The 9,949-nt window shown below is 43.0% G+C and overlaps 1 long non-coding RNA gene across 1 annotated transcript in view; it reads right to left on the reverse strand.

Annotated features, from left to right (window-relative positions):
* Positions 1 to 2,230, reverse strand: part of LOC102013431 — a 5,435-nt gene extending 3,205 nt beyond the window's left edge. The window contains exons 1-3 of the long non-coding RNA XR_264289.2: positions 2,133 to 2,230; positions 1,229 to 1,316; positions 410 to 531 (exon numbers count right to left, since the gene is read on the reverse strand). This is a non-coding gene — a long non-coding RNA (uncharacterized LOC102013431). The remainder of the gene's footprint in view (positions 1 to 409; positions 532 to 1,228; positions 1,317 to 2,132) is intronic.
* Positions 2,231 to 9,949: the final 7,719 nt, after the last annotated feature.

The raw sequence follows: 9,949 nt of genomic DNA on the forward strand, positions 1-9,949 counted from the left end.
GGGCGGGGCGCGGGTGCTGGAGCACGGTGAGGGCAGGGCGGGGTACAGCCACACCCCGTGCCCCCGACCCGCCTTGTCCAAGAGTCCAGCGGGGCCGCTCACCCCCACGGCCTGGCTTCCTTTGGAGCCCACTTGCTTCGGGACGGGGAGGCTCACTGTTGACAAAGTCAGACGTGCTGTCCACACGATCATCTATCACTCTACTTTTTGAAGAATTGTGTTGGAAGAAGTGATTCTCAATTTTTTCTTTTACTACTACTTACTACCGTCACTCGTCCTTAGCTGAGCACAGAGAAAATAAAGTTCGCTCTCCCCGTATCTCGTGAAAGGAAGAGGAACCTGTGAATAACCTTCCCACTTGCCCTCTTAGAAGGGCCTCGCCCTCGCAGAGGGTAATTTATGTACTCACCACAGGAAAGGAAGAAAACGGGCACCTGGGAGGTTAGCGGGAGGCAGACTGGGGGTCCTCAGGAGCCCGAGGTGGACAGGAGAGGGTTTTATTCTGGAAACATCAGCACGGTGGAAAGGAAACTAGGAAAAGGAGAACTTTATTAAAAAAGACAACACCACTTCCGGTGAAAATCAACTGCTGCGAAAATCTCCCTTAGCACGCTCTCCACAAAGATGGTGCCAAAGATGACCCAGCTTTTCCAGGGAATAAAAGCATTTCCTAGGAAACTGTTTTCTGGAAAACATTGTGACACATGAATTCTACTTTGGTTTCTGCTAAAAATGAGTAATCTGAAAAGGGTTATTTCAAAATATAAGCATTTTTGTATAAGGAGAACATTTGCTATTAATCAGGTAACCTTATGTTTATTATACTTCTTGTAAATCAAAAATTTATTTATTACTTGAGAAAATTGCTAGGAAGTTTCTTAGCTTTAAGCACAAAATACATGTTTTGTCTTCTTTGTCACACTCCCTTAATTTGCATCATGTGGGAAGTTTTGATTCTCATAGGTGTATCAAAATACCCGAAATTCTCCAAAGTCCCAATAGTACAGACTGTACATTATAACATGACCCCTTGAATCTTCTGCTTGTATCCCCCATCTTTTAAGAAATATAGCAACACCCTTCCCACACACACCTTTCCAAGTTGCTAGTCTAATGCCTTACAGAGAAAACACATAACATCTAATACAATTATCATCATGTCCAAGGCACTTAGTAGCAAACAGAATCCCTGGTTTTGCCATAGTCTCACATAAAAGCGCTTTCCTACCTGCTGTTAGAAAATTGGTCACCAGTCACGCCACCATTAGAAGCAAAGGGAGCTTGGCCAGCAAAAGCAAGTTTGTACCTGACTCGCCCTGCAGGAAAGAGTTTGAAAGGGTGGAAAAAGTAAAGCTCTTTATAGAAAAATTATGATAAATTATTGCAATGCACCATAAACTTTCGTTAAATATAAACATGTGTGCTAGGCTGGCATGGCCCTTCAATAGGTAAATAGGGCTCTTCTTTGTTTCCCAGTGTCAGCCAATATCAAGCCCCAAGTGATATTTACTTTGTTCCCAGGGGTCAAACTGTCAAATAATTACTCACTATAATAAAGTATGGAGCCGGGAGAGTAGAACGGGGAAGGGGTGCTGATTGCCCCCAGAGTCCAGGGTGACCCGGAGCACTATTTTAGCACAGAGCTCCCCCCATACCCCATGCTGAGGTGCCAACTCCTGATAATATTCACTTTCCAACATGTGCTAGGATTTCCATGATAGCATTTTCCACATGCTTATTTTTGAACTGGCTTTTTGCAGTGTAAACATATTAACATGTATTCATTTTAACTTTAACTGATGTTCTGTAATAGATCTTCCTGGTTTTATTTACTGCTTTATGATTCAGAGTATCAAATGAGATGTTCCCTTATTTCATCTAACTAAATGAGTTTTTAAATATTCATTTCTTGTCACTTTCTCCTAAGTTTGTATAGTATTGGTTTCCAGATACTTTTCTCTGAATTCTTCCATCAACAACCCTATTCCGAATTCCCCAAAATGTAATTCTTTATTGTCTAGGATTCTTTTTCTTTCTCATGGATTAACCCTTTCAGTCCCTGTATGAGTATTGCTTCTGTTCTGTATGCTTTTGAGTTTGTTGACATCATTTTGATAATGAAGTGCACTGACCATATATGGGGCTATTTGTGCAGCAGACATATGGAGTGTCCATACACAGGAACCAGGAGAGCCTCCCAGGGTGTCTTTTCGCTGTCTCTCTCTTACATACACACACACACACACACACACACACACACACACACATGCTCCAATTCTGGCAGTCCAATCAATTTAAAGACCTGTCTTGTTTTAACTCTCAGTACAGATAGAGGACCCTACGATGCAGCACGATGCCAGAGGGCTTCCACGTAAACCCTGCTTGACTTGGAAATGAAAGCAAGGTGAGATGGTCTGAGTTTCCGCATGCTGAGGTCTGAGGCTTGCCAACAGACAAGACTGGACTAATAAGGTCTGGAGCTGGCTTTTCCTCGTTATTAGCAGTCTTTGGCATCACAGGACAACGTGCTGTTTCCTTGCTCTGATGTCCTGGAGAGGTCCAGGTTAAGAAGCACACTCGAGATATTAATCTGTGCAGTAATGGCCCTCACAGGAACGTGCAGTGAAAGTGAGAGATTTCGCACTTCCCCTCTGAGCCGCCAGTTCAGGAGACGCTTCCCTCCCGGGACTGGAAGCGTGTTAACGGATGGTTTTCCAAGCCAGCCATCTGTATTTCTGTCTTTTCTCTCTGCTGCACTGGATGGGATGAATTGCCCTCCAAAGTCTGTCTCTTCTCTCTAAACGATAGTCCATTATTGTTCTAAAATATCTTGGCATTTTCTAATCTCCAAGGTGTCTCTGGCCCAGGAGGTCTCCTGAGAACTTCTACTGGAGCTGGCTGCTCCTCTCCAGCGTGGGCCACGGGGAGGAAGGCAGTGCGAGTGCTCACCTGGCTGGGCCTCGTGCGCAGGCCAGAGCTCTCCTCATGCCAACCCCAGACTCTTGCACAACGGACAGAGAGGCACAATCCCTGCATTCCCAGTGACTTCACTGAATTCAGCCAATATTTATTTTGTGCTCAGGGTGTGTGACACATTAAACTGCAAAGTATAAAACTTGGAGGGGCTGGGGACGTAACTCAGCAGCACAGCGCCTGCCTGGCAAGCACAAGGTCGTGAGTTCGATTCCTGGTACTGAAAAAAAGCAAACTTGGTAATGTGCAGCCCCTGAACATAGTAAGCTTATGCTATGGTGGGAGCAAGGCACCATAATAAGTACAAAAATGACCATGGAAAATAAAGGTGAGAAAACTAATTAAGTTATTCCCCAAGAGTACTTTAAACCATATCTTAACTTTTTTTTACATGTGTCCTTTGTACATGTATTTAGGTTCCCTCAGCTATGGAGAAATGTTAGGGCTAGGGAAAGCGATGAAGACGCCCACATTTAACACACACACATTCACATTGGTAGATAAGCCCTCTCTCCCACACAGGAGCAGCAGAAAGAGCAGACACTAAACATGTGCTTCCTGCTACAGTCCCAGTGTTTTAACCCCGTCAGAGGCCTGCTGCAGCCTTAGGATCTGGAAAGCTCAGGTCTCAGTGGTTAAGATTTGGTGACAGAGACGGACGCTCTGGATTCCAGCTGCAGCTCTTGATAGCTGCGGTCCTGAGCAAGGTGCTCAGCCTCTTGGCCCATTTTGCAGCGCAGCACGGGTTTGTCCTGAACATTACCCAAAGTGTCTCTCTGCTTTTCTGGCACGTGGTAGCGTCAGTGTACAGAAAATTCCGCTGGAATTTTTTCCCATGCAAAAGCACTCGAACTTCCGTGCTTACCTACTTATTTATTAAGTAAAAAGAATTTCCTTCCATGCCACTTGCCTTTGTAGTTTCTTGCCTTTTTCCTTTCTTATCAAGGCTATGGTGCCGCAGCCCCTAGCTGTGGTCCTCCTCGTCCACACCTTCCCCCTCCTCCTCTTCTTCCCCTCTCTCCCTACGTGTGTTTGTGAACGGGCAGTGAGCGAAAGTGTTCGTCAATTGCAGCAGCAGAATTAAGTGATAAATATTCTGTTTACTTTCTTAATTCCCACTCTCGTTCATTAGTCATTTATCTTCCAAGGGGAAAAAGAACCCAAACTTTTAAAACTACATTGTCTGAAAATGCATCTCTGCACTACATTCCGTATTTTCTGAAAACTTTCTTCCTGAATTCATTCAGAAGGTCAGCACTCTGCCACGGCAGTCCATCGGAATTTCAATCACAGTGAAGAAGTCGCTGATTTCCAACACACCAGCGTTGTACTAAAGAGGACTGCACTGCCTCCCTAGCTTCCCCGCGTTTCTTCTCCGTGCCGTTGGTCACACCGATGCCTGGGCCTCGCCCCGGCGGATTCCACGTGCACACGACGTCCTTCAGTCACGCCCCTGCCCTCCCTGCTTTGGCCACGTGCCCCCTAGTTTCCCATTCTGGGGCTCCATGTGTGAAACGTTTTGTGATTATGTTTAACTCCCCATGACCTATCCTCGCACGAGCTCTCCCTCTTCCCTATGTTGACCGAAATAATCCAGGCTCAGAAAAACAAATATCACACGTCCTCCCCAACGCGGAGAATCTAAAGCAGATGACAGGACAGTAGAAGGAAGAGCATTATTAGGCAAGGCGGAGGGAACGTAGCTGCTTTTTCTAAGCAGATGTTTGCAAAGAACATCCGATTCATCCAGTGTTAAATTAAGCAAGAGATGCAGGAAGGGGGTGCTCTGCAAACCCTCAGCAGCGCCTATGCTTGCCAGGCAGGCAGGCAGCAGAAGCCTGGGTCATGCCTCCCCGCGCATGCGCACTCCCGCGCCGGGGGGCGGGGCTTCTCAGGCAAAAGTTGTTCTTCCCAGCATTTTACGCGTCCCATGCACGTGTTTTCAGTGACCCCAAGAACTTCTCGGTTGATAGAAGACTGTGAACATTTCCCATTTCTCATAAACTACACACACTTGAATGTGATTTTCATGAAACAGAAGAATGTTCAAAAGATCATTTTATTAGCAGCACTACCCTCCGACCCTCCATGTAGCTAAGAATCTTTGGTTTCAGTGAATTGTTTTATGTAAAACACACAATTTTATTAACAAAAGATAATAACTGCAAAGGCAATCTGATAACACCAATGAGAAACACAGTCTCTAGTTATTTAAAGAACTGTGGGGTCTAATTCTCCCTCTGCCTTCTACTTACAGCATGACGCAATCACAGTGCAGGACTCTGCAGCGGAGGAATTAACCCAACTAGTTCAGGTTGGAATACAAGCACGTGTTAATGCAAGCACTCAATTTCAATAGTAATCGCTTATTCAGTTGCATACAGACATTACAAGTGCACAACAGTAGAATACAGATTGATACTCGATTCTATCATTTAGGATATTATTTTACAAACGTGATCACTAATTGAAAGCAATAATTTAATTGGTAAGACAAACAAGTCAGCTTTGTAGACAAGAAGAGCCTAGTTACTGCCTATGTTTTCCGCATATCATACACAAATTAGGCATGTTAATGTATATTACACACAGGATGGCATAATTTGCAAATTTTGCAATTTTTACTATATTTAGAAACATATGGACTATGTCTGAGACTGTTAAATATGTAAGTCCTTAATTTCCAAAAATAGTTTAAATACTGTTTGGAAAATATGTAACCAATTATTTGTTATCTAAAAAAATACTCAGAACAGAACACTTTTCTTCACAAACATCAAATTATGGTACAAGTAATAGTTTTTAAAAATTTTATGAAACGAGCTCTATAAAATTAGTCATCATTACTGCCTACTTTTATTTCACAAAGCTTTGATTTTATGGCAATAAAACCAAAACTTTTACAATTTATCTTCCTTTTTTGTTTTCAATTTTTATAAAACATCAGGCAACTTCTGTCTGTACCATTCCAATAGATGTGGTTCTTCTCAAAGATGAGCAACCTTTTGGAACAAAGTCACTCCTAAAACTTACTGCAAGAGCTGTATAATTGAAAAGAACTTGTACAGAGACTCATATTTGACCTGAATATTTTAAAGCACCTTTCAATACTTTTTCCCTAGGTAGTCTAGTACTTGGGATTATACTAAACCCTAGTTATTGGATTACCTCATATTTAAAATATTATTAGAATAACCTCCTAATTAAGAAGCACAAATTATGCTCCTATAAAAAGTCCAAATGGGGAAGGGCTCAGCTAAGTGGTGTGCTGCTATATGAGTTTTGAGGTCCTGGCCTGTGTAGGCTGCATGCTGAAGACCGTTGTGTCTACCCAGCTCGGAGGCCTGGTCATACAGGAAGGGGCGGCCTCAGACACCTCCCGGCAGAGGGTAATCTGGGCGGTATTGTGCTTTCCTTGCTGATCTCTGCAGCAAACGAGCAAAAACAGCATTTTACTCAGACTTCTAAACAGGAGTGAGATTTGGAAGAAACTGTAAGAGTTAGGCAAAGATGAAGAACTGGTGTTTCTAACTGGAAAGAAAGAGCCCCCTCCCGGAAGGTGATGTGTTTGGAAAGAGACAGCTGATAATGAGGAGAGAAAAGGCACTGGCATTTGCATGGTTCCTGAGACTACGCTCAGCCTTGGAGAAGGTGTAATTAGAGCTTGCGCAGCACTGGGAACAAAGCCTGTCACCACGAAGGAAAGCCCCAAGCTAAGCAAAACCCTGACTGGTTACATCGTTCCGTTCCCTCTCACTGCCCCCAGAAGAGGAAACACCATACAACACCATCCTGGGCTTTCCTAATATTTGGGACGGACGGCGCTCTCTTCTGTTTAATATTATTGCAGGGAGTAATTAGAGCTTTTTAGGTCAGAGAACAAGTCAGCATCCTTCGGGCAGGAGGACTGCGGGAGGGGATGAGGAGGATTTGCCGTGTTTCTCGGAGTCTTGTTCATTCCTGGAGGTGTCAAGGGCGGGGCTGACTATGTTGTCCTGAGAGGCTGGCTGTGCTGTGCACTGTGTCTCCCTGATGAGCAGAACCCAGCGGTTGTCACCTCCAGAGTGTGGGAGGAGGAGAGCCTCTACCCTTCCTTCCCACTACGCTTCTCATTCTAGGACAAGGGCCAACCCGAGCGACTTGAAAGTGTGTGTTCCCAGAGCAAAACTCAGTTTCCTTGCCTTAGTAATTAACAACAAAATGTGCATCTCTGTGATTTTTGATGAAGCTGGTCACACTCTCCAAATTTGTCTTCTTTCTTAGACCCTTTGGAGCAAAATTCCCATATCCTCAGACAATGGAAATTACTGATAGGATTCACTATTTAGATTTCTCACTTTGATAAATTTCATCATAACAAAGCTTTTGCTCAGCGGACAAGAAGAAGCCTCTAGGTAGTCTAAACATGTCCCTAACAAATCAACAGCATGGGTAGCAGTTTGTCCTGGCTTCCATGGATGTGGACAATCACTCAGCCCATGGGTCTCTGGGTGATCTAGACTATGCTGTGGGACAGAGATGTGCCTGCTGCCTGCTTCCAGCTGTCATAATACAGAAATGATGTACTGAAGGCACCGAGGGTTGGGACAAATGTACCAAGCATGGCCTAGCATGGTTAATGTTCAGTCTTTATTAAGTCTGCCTTTTAAATTCTCAGTCATCGAACAGGAAAATCTTACTAGAACCCAGCACATTACTCTCATTCAGTTTTAAGGACGCAGACTATTATGAAAGAAATAACCAAACATAAATGCACGGTGGCAGGTGTTATTGACGTACTTCAGCAACAGAACTTTTACATTTTGGTTGACATGCTGAAACCTCCCCTTTATTATGTATGTATATATAAATTTCTTTGCTAATACCCCTAGGTGGCAATATTACAATACTTCAGTTTGGAAGATACTCAGGAGAGAGAGAATATCTGAAACAAATGTCTGGAATCTGTAACCTTGCATTTTGATATCTCCAAAAATAGAGAGCATTGAAAATTGTCTAGTAGCCAGTGCTAAGCTGTTTTTATCGCCAGTGTAGAACACAGAAGGTGTCTGAGTGTTTCACAAATTGCATTAATTTGAACAAGGTTTTCTTCTACACTGAGAAAGATGTGGGAGAGGAGAATTCTTAAAGCCCATTTCCTCCCTGTGTGGATGAAAGATCTGTTACTGGATGGTAATTTCTTTCCCAAATATTCCATACTATCTACTATGAATGCTGAAACAAAGTCCAACAGACCAATGTCAAGGGTATGGGGTACAGTGCATGGCTAAGATGTTTTTACTTTGGTCCAAAAATTTTTGAGAATACATTCTAAAACATTTTTTGTTTAGGTGTGGATAAGAACCCTCTTAAATACTGCTGGGATAAAGTGGTACAGTCATGTGTCAGAGCAACTTGGCTGCATGGATAGGGAAGCTCAGGGTACTTAGGAATTTTGACTTTACAAATGGGCTTCTGGTTTATAAATTCATCCCAAGAAAAAAATGTATTAATAATAAATAACTATTGCATTAAATATAACAACCACAATAAATTGCATCAGCATTAAGGCACCTCTAGAATTATGTAATTTGTTAATGAAAGTAATTATGCATTGATGTGATGGAATAGTAAACAAACATCAAAATTATACTTATAAATAATATTTAATAAACTTGGGAATTATTATAATACAAACTGAAAAGTCAACACTGAGTGTAAAAGTATCAATTACAATATGATATTTAAAATAATACTAGCATGAAATATACAAATATTTATGAGTTTTCTCTAGATAACACAATTATGTTTAATTACTTTGTTATTAAACTGTTGAGAGTTTTTTCCAATGAATTCAAACTGTTTATATAATAAAAAATATTGTAGATGATGTAGTTTGTTGTCTTATGTCATAGATGACCAAGACACCCACCAACAACCACACATGCACACCTGCAGGTGTCCGTAGTGTGAATATTTTTAGTTACTTCTGTGCCAATATTCAGGTTGATGAACATCACTGAATTTTTTGTGCCAAGCTATTACTGTTTTGGATATTTAAAAATCTAGACTGAGTAAAGTTAAAATAGGGTGACCCTTAAGACCATACAGTATTAAAATTTAAGGCTGACAATATAGCCGAAGATAAATCTATCACGGAAGTGTCAACCCATAATATTAGATTCCTGTGGAAGAGAATAAAAACTTCACAAGTGTGGTGCTTCATCTGTACATGTGTAATTCATTTGCATAATTATATGGCTCTACCTGCCTCTGCTTACATAGATTATATGCATCTTTATGAGGATTAATGAATAAAATATATACTTGTTTTTTCATACATTTGCAAAATGTCATCAGCTCTATTTTCCCCACAGTGACTGAGACATCCTTTTCATCTGCTCATATTCGTTAATGTTTTTATGAACTGCTTAGTGAGTGCCTCTCTCCATGTGTGGAGACGTGAGGGTGGGTCCGGCCAAGTGGCGGCCTCCCCGCAGCCTCCTTTCCTCAAGGGCGCCAGAGGATGTAGAGGGCTCTTCCTCAGCAGGCGCCTCGGAAACACTAGGAACTCATGGGGAGCCCAGGTGCACTCATACACCCAGCGGAGTCCTGCGGACTGATATGGACAAGAAGGGACTTAGCCTGCGATGCCTCTACGGAGACGGCATGAAGATGCTCGGGACACCTGTGCAGGAAGAGCGATAGCCTTAGTCCCTCCTTGTTTCTCAAGAGATGTGTGCAAGGAAGCCAAGCAGGGGAAGATGACACGGGGGTCACAGAAAGGCACAGAGACCCTTCCCGGTTTCCTCATGCAGCTGGAATAAGTTATGGAACGGCAGTGAGACCTGAGGTGCACCTGGGATGCTGTCGCAGATCTGGGCGCAATGGGTCGCAACAGTGTCCTGTGAGAGGCTTCTAGGGTGGCGATGGTGAGAAGTAGGCAGGAGAAGGTGTCAGCCGAGTCAGGACCCACTGAAGGAGCAGGTGGAAGATC

This window comes from Chinchilla lanigera, unplaced genomic scaffold (genome assembly GCF_000276665.1).
Source record: "Chinchilla lanigera isolate Chin_1 unplaced genomic scaffold, ChiLan1.0 scaffold00103, whole genome shotgun sequence".
Lineage (NCBI taxonomy): Eukaryota > Metazoa > Chordata > Mammalia > Rodentia > Chinchillidae > Chinchilla > Chinchilla lanigera.